This window comes from Mobula birostris, chromosome 8 (genome assembly GCF_030028105.1).
Source record: "Mobula birostris isolate sMobBir1 chromosome 8, sMobBir1.hap1, whole genome shotgun sequence".
In the NCBI taxonomy this organism is placed as follows: Eukaryota; Metazoa; Chordata; class Chondrichthyes; order Myliobatiformes; family Myliobatidae; genus Mobula; species Mobula birostris.
In genome coordinates this window covers 49,748,197-49,758,671 of record NC_092377.1, presented here as the reverse complement: position 1 = coordinate 49,758,671, position 10,475 = coordinate 49,748,197, and positions in this window count along the sequence as shown.

The window sequence follows — 10,475 nt, the reverse complement described above, 5'->3', positions numbered from 1 at the left end:
ACTGATTTCTTTTTGACACCACAAATTCTTAGGTAGTGCTTTTAAAACCCTGATGTTCATGTCAAACACAGCCACACACTCTGTCTGAATCTAATGCATTACTTCACTTATTATGTAAAAATGCAATCACTAAGTTTGAATGCTTGTTTTGAAAGGGTAGAGCAGAGGTCCTGTACAGGTTGAACTATGTTGGTGAACTATCATATGACAGAGTAATTCTGTGATTACACGTGAGGTATCATGGAAACCTCAACATCATAGCTCGTTTCCTACAGATTACATGCCCTGCAAGTGTTTCTCATTCTGATGACCTGCTTGGGAGAGTAACAAACTATAATGTTCATGACAACAATTCTCCCACAGATTCTTACAAAATTTGTTCCCAATGTAATGTATTTGCTATTTTCTGATTCCTTTCTCCCGTGATAATTATTTTACTGTTTCTGACATTGGAGTTACAGCTAGATATGGATGAAGGAGAAAGAAGGAGGTTCTGTTGTCAATCAGTATGAGCTGCCCTTTTCACTGGGAAAGTAATAGTCTAAATTGAGCAGCAGGGCAATGATACGTAGGAATACAGGTTCAACAGCTACTAAAAGCAAGGTGACGGGTTTAAAAGGGCCATAGAAAAGAAAAGCTACCGCTGGGATTCAATTCTAAAGGAATACAAATGAAGAGAAATTGCAATCAATGTACAGAATTCTTCGAAGCACATTTTGGTAGATGGGTAGAGTTCTTATTTACATATATAAAAAAGATGTAGAAGCACTGGATATAATGCAGTAAAAACTACAGTGACGGTGCAGATATTACCACTGTCAGCAAGGGCTGAATATGCTGGAGGTCTCTTTAAATTTCTGAAGGGTTTGAGAGAATATGTACAAATAAAATGTTTTTACTCATTTTGGGTGGGTGGGGTGGAAACAAAACTAACTTAAAGAGATAAGAAATAGAGGCAAAGTTCAAAGTCAATTTCTTATCAAAGTACATATATGTTTCCGTATACTGCCCTGAAATTAATTTTCTTGCTGGCACATACAGGAAAAAAATAAGAAATACAATATTATTTTACAAAACTATATCTATATCTATAGAACACCAATGTGCAAAAGAAGACAGTCTGTGGAAATAAAAATGATGCTGGGAACATGAGTGTAAAGAGTCCTTGACAGTGAGTTAGTAGATAGTAAAATCAGTTCAGAGTAGTGGCAATTGAAGTTATCCCCACTGGGATCGGGTGCCTGATAATTAATGGGTAATAACTGTTCCTGAACTGGTGGTGTAGAACCAAAGGTGTCTGTGCCTCTCCCCATCCGAACCTTAAAGTCTATTCTGCTATTCATCAAGATCATGTCTGATCTTCCACCTCAGTGTCGTTCCAGCTTCCTTTGACTCCCTTAATTTTCAAAAACTTAATGATTTCTATTTCTCTTCCATATTTTCCTTACTCTCATATTGTGTCAAAAAACCTGCAGATTCCTCAGTCGGAGGGAAAATCTTTCTTGTATCTTGCTTGTCGAGCAATTTAGAATTTTCAAAGTTTTGGTGAGGTCTCACCTTATACTCCTGAACTTTAAAGCACACTTAGGAGGTAAGTATAGTTCTAATTTACACATTATGGTCCAATTGCTCCATCTCTCCTCGTGGAAAACCTACCGCACCTGAAACAAGTCTACTAAATAACTGCTGCGCAAACAAGAGAGAATCTGCAGATGCTGGAAATCCAAGCAACACACATAAACTGCTGGAGGAACTCAGCAGGCCTGGCAGCATCTATGGGGAAAATAATATAGTCAACATTTAGGGCAGTCCCTTTAAGGTAAATACATTTGTTCTTAGGTGAGGAGATCCACAATGCCCCTGATGAAATTTCAATAAGATCCAGTACAATTGCAATAAAATTCCCTGACTCATGCAATTATAAACCTTTTTGTATTAAAGGCTATTATATCTTTCCCCCTCTTGATTGCTAGGTTCACCTTCAAAGACCTGTCTATTAGCACACCTGAGCTCTACACTATTCATCACCATTTAACAAATACTTTTCTGTTGTGCATCGGGGTGAATGGGCTCACATTTTACCACATTTTATTCCATATCCTCCACCATACTCATAGTCCCATCTAGTTTAATAACACTGGCAAGTGTGAGGACATCATTTTGTTCCCCATCCAAACATAGATTCTGAATAGCTGGGGCCCAAGAATCAATCCCTGCAGTTCCCCTTCTGACACGAGTTAGTTATTTATTCCAAATCCTTATTTTGTATCCAGTTTTAAGCCCATACTGGTACATTACCCTGAATCCATCTGCTTCATTTTGATGTAGGTGCTGTTTACTGTGATTTGATTTAATACAATTGGTCTCCAGAGCTATGAGTTACGTTGGGAAAAATCACCCGAAGGTTCCTCTCCTAAATTCTTTCTGGCAATTCCTGAATGTAGTTTGCTCGAAAGTGAGGAGAGGAATGGTTGGCAGTCTTCTAGCCTGCTGAATTGCATGGTCATCATTTAGAAGTGAATAATGGTTGCTTGACTAAATTACTTGAATTCCTGCTAGGATGTATGGTAAGGGACAAGAGGTAAGACTATGAAGTTAATTTTCTTTAATATTTATATTTTGTCTGGATAAGATTACTCATAAAGTTTTCCCTTTCACAAGGACAAGAACTTGGAGGTAGTCACCCCTAAGTTGCAGGAGACAGGAACCTGGATGACTATCAGAAGAGGGAAAGGGAATAGGCAGCTAATTCAGAGTACCCCTGTGGATGTTCCCCTCAATAATAATATACCACTTTGGATACTTTTGGGGGTGGATGACCTACCTTGGAGAAGCCACAGCGAGCAGATCTCAGGCACTGAGTCTGACTCTGTGGCTCAGAAGGAAGGGGAGGGGTGGTGCAGAGGCGAGCTGTGCTGATAGGGGATTTGTTGGTTAGTGGACTAGAAAGGAGGTTCTGTGAGTGAGAACGAGATTCCCAGATGATTTGTTGCCTCCCGGATGCTAAGGTCAGGGACATCTCAGGTTGAGTCTACGGTAATCTTAAGTGGGAGACTGAGCAGCCAGAGATTTTTGCATCACTGGGCTCACTTCCAGGTAGGTGTGAGCTGTACAGAAGAGATCATTTGCACTTGAATTGGAAGGGGACTAACATCATAGTGGGAAGGCTTCCTAGTGATAGGTCTATTGTTGTTGATCTGGATGATAATGTGGTAAACTGTATCAGAAGATTTGTGGATGGCACCAAGATTTGGGGTGTAGTGAACAGTGAGGAAGACTTGCAAAGCTTGTAGTGGGATCTTCACCAACTGGTGAAATGGGCTGAAAAATGGCAGATGGAATATAATGCAGACAGCTGTGAGGGTTTACACTTTCCAAAGACCAACAAGGATAGGTCTTATACTTGGGCACTGAGGACTGTGGTAGGAAAGAGGGATCTGAAAATATAGATCCATAATTCCTTGAAAGTGGTATCGCAGGTAGATAGGGTCATAATGCTTTTGGCACTTTGGCTTTTTAAATCAAAATACTCAGTACAGGAGTTGGGATGTTATGCATAAGATGTTGGTGATGTCTAATTTGGAGTATTGCGTGCAGTTTTGGTTACATACCGACAGGAAAGATGTAAGTAAGTTTGAAAGAGTACAGAGAAAATTTACAAGGATGTTTCTGGGACTGGAGGACATGAGTTTTAGGAAAAGGTTGAATAGGTTAGAACTTTATTCCTTAAAATGCAGAAGGTTGAAGAGAGGCTTAATAGAGGTAGACAAAATTATGATGGGTATAGATAGAGCAAATGCAAGCAGCCTTTTTCCACTGAGGTTGGTTGAGACTACAATAGAGGTCATGGGTTGAAGGTGAAAGAGGAAGTGTTTAAGGGGAACATGAGGAGGAACTTCTTCACTCAGAGGGTGGTGAGAGTGTGGAATGAGATACCAGCGGAAGTGGTGGATGCGGGGTCGATTTCAACATTTTAGAAAAAATTGGATATGTACATGGATGAAATTGGTATGGAGGGCTATGGTCTGGGAGCAGGCCAATGAGACCATGCAGATTAATGGTTTGGCACAGACTTGATCAGCCAAAAGGTCTGTTTCTGTTCCATGACTCTAACAGGAAAACTCAACTTCCAAAGCAGTGTCACCTGTTTTTTTTACCTGTAACAGTTAGTAATACATAATGTAAGTAATGCTTTTCTTTTGTAACCATTTTTCTTGATTATTTTCCTTCATAGATATATTTAAACATCAAATATATTTCACAGCAGAGACTTATTTTGGAATGTAACTCAAAAGATCATTGTAGGAAGTTGATTAATAGCATCTAAAAAAGTGATTAAAATATATAGCAAAATTGTTTCTCTGGTTTGTCAGAATACATTGAATGTGTGAGTTTCATTGGCAATAGTTTTTTGTGGTTGTCCATGTGGTTGCGGCCAAGAGAACTGATGTGGTGGAATAAGAGAACCATCATCAAAGTTGTCAACAATACCCTCATTATCCTTCAGGAGTCATTTTGCACTCCTTGCATAAAACAGTCTGCTAACCACAGCTTATAATTGAAAACCCATGACCAATTGATTCATCTTATAGGTGTGCAGACATGGTTTCTTTTAAATCAACTGCATTTTGTCTCTCTGATTCACTTCCAAAAGTGTTCTGTTTCTGCTAACATAATCATAGGATGGTTCCTATTAACAATTTTAGAGAAATTTATAATTTTTTCAAGTAATTCTATTCAAGTATCAGCTTGATGTGCTCAGTTTATTATTTGTAGAATAGTTACATAATTCCATTCTTTCCCTCCCCTCCCCAATGTAAGCAATAAAACTCAATTCAATGAATATTAAATGGAAGTGATAGTAAATATATGTAAAGTTTCAAAATGAACAAGTGGATAAAGCTGTGTATGTTGTTCTCTCCAGCTGTACAGGAGTGTTAAGACTGTCCTAAGTTACATTATCCTACATTAGTACTTTAAGACCTTCAGATAGGGAGGAGGAAAAAAAATCAACAGATTTATTTACTTTGGCCTAGCATCCAAAAGTGTCCGTTAGAAAGTATCTGAGTAGACCGTGTGTAACGAGTGTGCCCCATCACAAAAACAATCTTTGTGTAACAGTCTTATGTAACAAGTGTGCCTCATCACAAAAACAGTCTTTGCAGAGATCACTGTGAACCCCCAAATTCAGGGCACTGACCAAGGAGCGTATGAACTGCCAGAGCTGCAGGCTGGACAGCCTGGGTCTCCACCAGTGATGAAGACATAAGAGTGCACCGCAAACGGACCCCCGAAAGAGGGAAAGTGAAGATTAGCAGTGTCTGATATGTATATGTTGTGTTCACTCAAATAAAAATAAGTATTTGATAGAGTTAAGGAGATTATTGATTGAATGCTAAAGTAGGTGCAACTGTGAATCTCCAGGAAAGTATGGATTGCTACCTTTGGTGAGCTCAGTATTCAAGGCTACTTTGAGAAAGAGATGGAAAATTTGGACTTGTTTCGCTGGTTAAAGAAGATAATGTCTTCTTCTCCAAAATATGTTGTCCAGTAGATCTGATTACTTTGTCCGAGGAGCCTGCCAGACCTCAGTGAAGCAACAATATACTGGTTGGTAGAGTTAAACCATCATCCCATGTTCTGGTAGGCACAAAACTGGTGTGTTTGTATTATCCCCATTGTGCCATCAAGAATATGGCCAGTTAAATGAGAAACAAAATGAAGGATGAAAGCAATATCACAGTTAGGTACACAACTAATATTTCTTTTCTATAAAACTACATATTGCAAGAGTAAAATATTTCAATATACTAGTGTTTTCAGCAGGTAAGAGGATAGGGAAAATATTTATATTACTATAATTACACAAATTATTCTGTTTTGCTGCTATTTTGTACCCATGAATCCTATGGCTTTTTACTTGCATGCTGTCTATTTATTAAAATGAATGCAAACTGAGAAAAGGCTACAAAAAGTGATGGATACAGCCCAGTCCATCACAAGTGAAGCCCTCCACACTGTTGAGTACATTTACATGGAGCACTGCCACAAGACAACAGCATCCATCATCAAAGACCCCCACCATCCAGGCTATTCCGTCTTCTCACTACTACCAGGAGACACAGAAGCCTTGCGTCTCCCACCACCAGGTTCAGGAACAGATATTACCCTACAACCATTAGGCTCCTCAACCAGCAGGGACAACTTCATTCACCACTGCTCTGAACCGATTCTACAATCTACAGACTCACTTTCAAGGATGCTTTACAACCCCTGTTTTCAGTATTATTTAGTTTTGTTTGCACAGTTTGTCTTTTGCGCACAGTTTGTCTTTTGCACACGGCTTGTTTGTCAGTCTTTGTTGATGTACTGTATACTTTTTTTGTGAACCTCTATTTTTTCCTTAAAATGCCTACAAGAAAACAAATCTCAAGGTAGTAGATAGCAACACATAGGTACGTTGATAATAAATTTACATGGAACTTTGAAAACTTGAAGTATGTGGAAATATTCTTCAATTAAGTTGCAATTCCAGGAAATGTACAATTTCCTTGCAGGATATCTGGAATGTGTAGGCACCTACACATTCTTTCGACACAGTTTTCAGACAGTGGTACTGTCATGAATTCTTGAGTATGCAGACATTAATGTAAAACCTTATATAATTTTTCATCACTAGAGCATGTATTAAGTTGTAAAAACAAGATACCGTGTATCAGTCATCTGTTCCATTCACCATTGGAACCTGTGATTAAGATAATGTGAGTGAGTTGGATATCTCTTCTACACTGTATCCATCCTGTAATGATTCATATTAAATTAATTATGAATACGTGCTAGTGTTGTTGGAAATTCAAAATGATAGGCTGTATTCTAAGTTTTCAACTTTCCAAAGTTCAAAACTTAATTCTTTCAGTGCTGAAGAAGGGTCTCAGCCCAAAGTGTCGGCTGTTCGTTCATTTTCATGGATGCTGCCTGACCTGCTAAGTTCCTCCAGCATTTTATGTGTGTTGCTTAGTTTTCTAGAATGTCTGTATTGTGGCCTTTCTCTCAAAATATACCAATAAAGTTGTGTGGAATTGTCAAACTACTCACTCAGGTGTATCACAGACAAGAGAAAATCTGCAGATGCTGGAAGTCCAAGCAACACACACAAAATGCTGGAGGAATTCAGCAGATCAGGCAGCAACTATGAAAAGGAGTAAACGGTCAATGTTTCGGTCCGAGACCCTTTATCAAGATACACATCATTCAAGTGTGTCAATTAGTTTTAAACTCAGAGTGAGATTAAAGGACGGAAGACATAGAAAACAATGTTCTACCATTTTCCCAAAAAGTATCGTTTTCCCATATTACTTAGAATAGAGGTTTAGGGGAATGGATAGAAGGCAAAATTTAGAACTCATCTAACTTTTAGTCTCTGTTGTCAAAGTGTACAAGCAAGGAGGGTATAAAATTAGTCTTGAACCCAATCCTGTCTTTATTTCAATGAAAATATTAATAATTTTAATTAATTGATTTGGAAATCTATACTATCCAAAGTGAATTCTTAAGGAAACTGACTTTCAGAACATGAAATATATAATTTAATGCAGAATATAATATGAGAGGATAAATTTAATTTTATACAGTGGAAGTTATGAAGTGCCTAATCCAGGTAACATCACCAAGGGTTCCTTTGAATGACAACAATTTTCCAAAATTATAATGCATTTGTTTTTGTAATAAACTTGAACTTGGATTTTGGACTATTTGTGCAAATCTACAGTGACTATTTTTGGGATCTCTCATTTGTTGTGATACCACCCAATACGTTACAAAACGGCTTAGCTATAATTTATAGCTTGTTTTAACACACCCCCAGTCCATGACATAAAATTGTACTATAATTATAAAAGTATTGAATTTCCAATCTGGCAATTTGGAACTTTATTGAAATTGCTGTTAATATGATTAGCCAGCATACAAAAGATATCTTTGAAGGCAATGCTTTTATCTATTCCACACGTAAACTAAAGAGAACTTGCCAGGGTAGATTCACTCGATTGACAGCCTACTGGCTACCGAATAATATGTCTTGCCTCTCAATAAGAGCATAATTAGAAAGATAAATCATTTAAGAACTAAAGAAAAAAATACTGCACCTCTTCCTAGAGATGCTGCCTGGCCTGCTGCGTTCACCAGCAACTTTTATGTGTGTTGCTTGAATTTCCAGCATCTGCAGAATTCCTGTTGTTTGCGTAATCATAAAACAAGTTTTAAAGAGTTTTTGAAGGCAAAGAGAAGATGGGAAAGAGGTTTGGTAGAATTTTTAGGACTGGAAATGAATGGAAGAAGGCTAGGTGAAATCAGAATTTGAGAAATATAGGCGTACAGTATATTCTTGGAGAACGATACTCAGGTCGAATATAGTACGACGCTGCCTAAAACCGGGCTAAATTTCTAATAGTGTATCTGCTGTACTTTATCTGGAAGAGCAGTCAGCCAGATCTTTGGATTTCTGAAGCTTGTTGTGAAGAATTGTTCATATTATTTATGTTGTGCAACCTTACAATTTATGATTCAATACAACGTTTACCGCCCTTATGGTACTGCTTACTTTTCAGCTCTGTGACAAAGTTCACCTGCGTGACATCGGTTCCAAACTACTTAGGCAATGATTTTGATCCTAACTACAAAACCAACTTACTGGACTACTCTACGGCTCTGTACTCAGCCACTGTTCCCTATATCAATTAGCCGAGAAGTTAAAGTTTCTGTATTACAGAGGAAAAACGAAAACATTTAAGTAATTTCAGGGCTACAAACATTTAGGACATTATTTCATGAAGACACATACGGGTAAAGAACAGTATTCCAATGAAAATACTTCCAAACAAATGTCCGTTCAGTTTATATTCTTATGTGAACTAAAATAAACCTCTATAATCTACACTGCTAATAACGTCAAAATTACACCAGGAAAGTTTAAGCTATATTCAAGTATTATAGTCATTCGAATTAAAAATATAAATTGAAAATACTATACCCAATGTACATAAAGAAGTTGCTAAAGCTCAGTTAGGTCGAAAACATGTCACCAAACAACCAAGCCAGACCTGACGTGCAAAGGATCCGAAAAGGTGAAGGCTTCAGGTTTCTTTTCCCTTTTTAAAACATCTTTTACGCAGCTCCCAGACGTCAATTACCAGCGTTGCTGTATTCGGGAATTTCAAAGTACAATACTGGTTCACATCGGTACGAGTCAATGTTATCCAACTTCTTTCAAGTATCGAGACAGCTAAATCGGTGGTCAATTTTGTGGTCCCGCGTAGGCAGGGAGAAATGAGAACTGAGCCCTCGTTAGCCAAGTAAGAGTGGGTAAATTTATTGTGTGAGACATATCTTCCCGCTGAATAAAAACACTAATAACAGGGCAATGATTGAGAGAGTAACACCGTGAAGCAAATTCCAGCATTCGTAGTCATCGAAAATGAGTTAATTCACTGATCGCATGCGTTACTGACCACCGGATGCCAATTACTTACAATCATTTGACATTTATATTTTTACGCGTTTAAAACCTATGAATAAGGATTGAAGAGATTCAAACTTGTCCATGATTGGCGGATAGACCATTCTTACCTGGCGCCTACTGGATGCGCCCAACGTCATATTTCTACGTCTCGGTGTTCAACGAGATAATACATTTCAGCAAGTTGTTCCTTTTGAGTAATGATTATTTCAACTTTCATATTTGAAGCAAACCAAATACATTTGAGGATTATGGTAGTCATTCGATCAATGACAGATCGACGAAATATATTACAATGTTACCAAGAGACGAAGCTATTTGATTATTGGATATAGAAAGTTTGAAAGATGTATTATTAACAATGCCGTGAGTTTAAACTACAGCATTTAGTTATTTGACTGCATGTAATATTGACTTTAGGGCCGAAGTTATCAATAGCTTGTTCCACACTTTCGGTAAGAGTTCGTTATTTCTCAAGACCAAACATCACAGTCGAATTTGTCTAGCCTGATTTAAAAGCCGAGATGTAATTTTGGATTTTGTTTCTCTAAATTTGTCAGTTTTCCAACGGAAGAGTATCAGCGATACCAGTTTCTACAGTGGACTTAATGGTATCGATTTGTCCATCTAACGACAGGTAATAATTATGTATATGTTTAATTTTTATGGGAAAAGCATATATATTAAAGCCAGCACAGTTAGCACCAATCTATAATTTGTATTTCTCAAAATGAGATACATTTTTTAAAAAAAATGTCCTGAAGATGACTTGTCTATTTTAGACAAACAGCTTAAGCATCGAAGTTGGGGTCCTTTTCTCATCAGATGCCAGCTGTCTACGGTCATTTCGTTGTTCGGAGCCACATTTGCTCACTACTCTGCCATCTCTGGGTTTAATCAAACTGATATGGTCCTGTTATGGTGCGCAGAGCTCAGTTCCCTCGGAGCGGAGCTGGTTGCA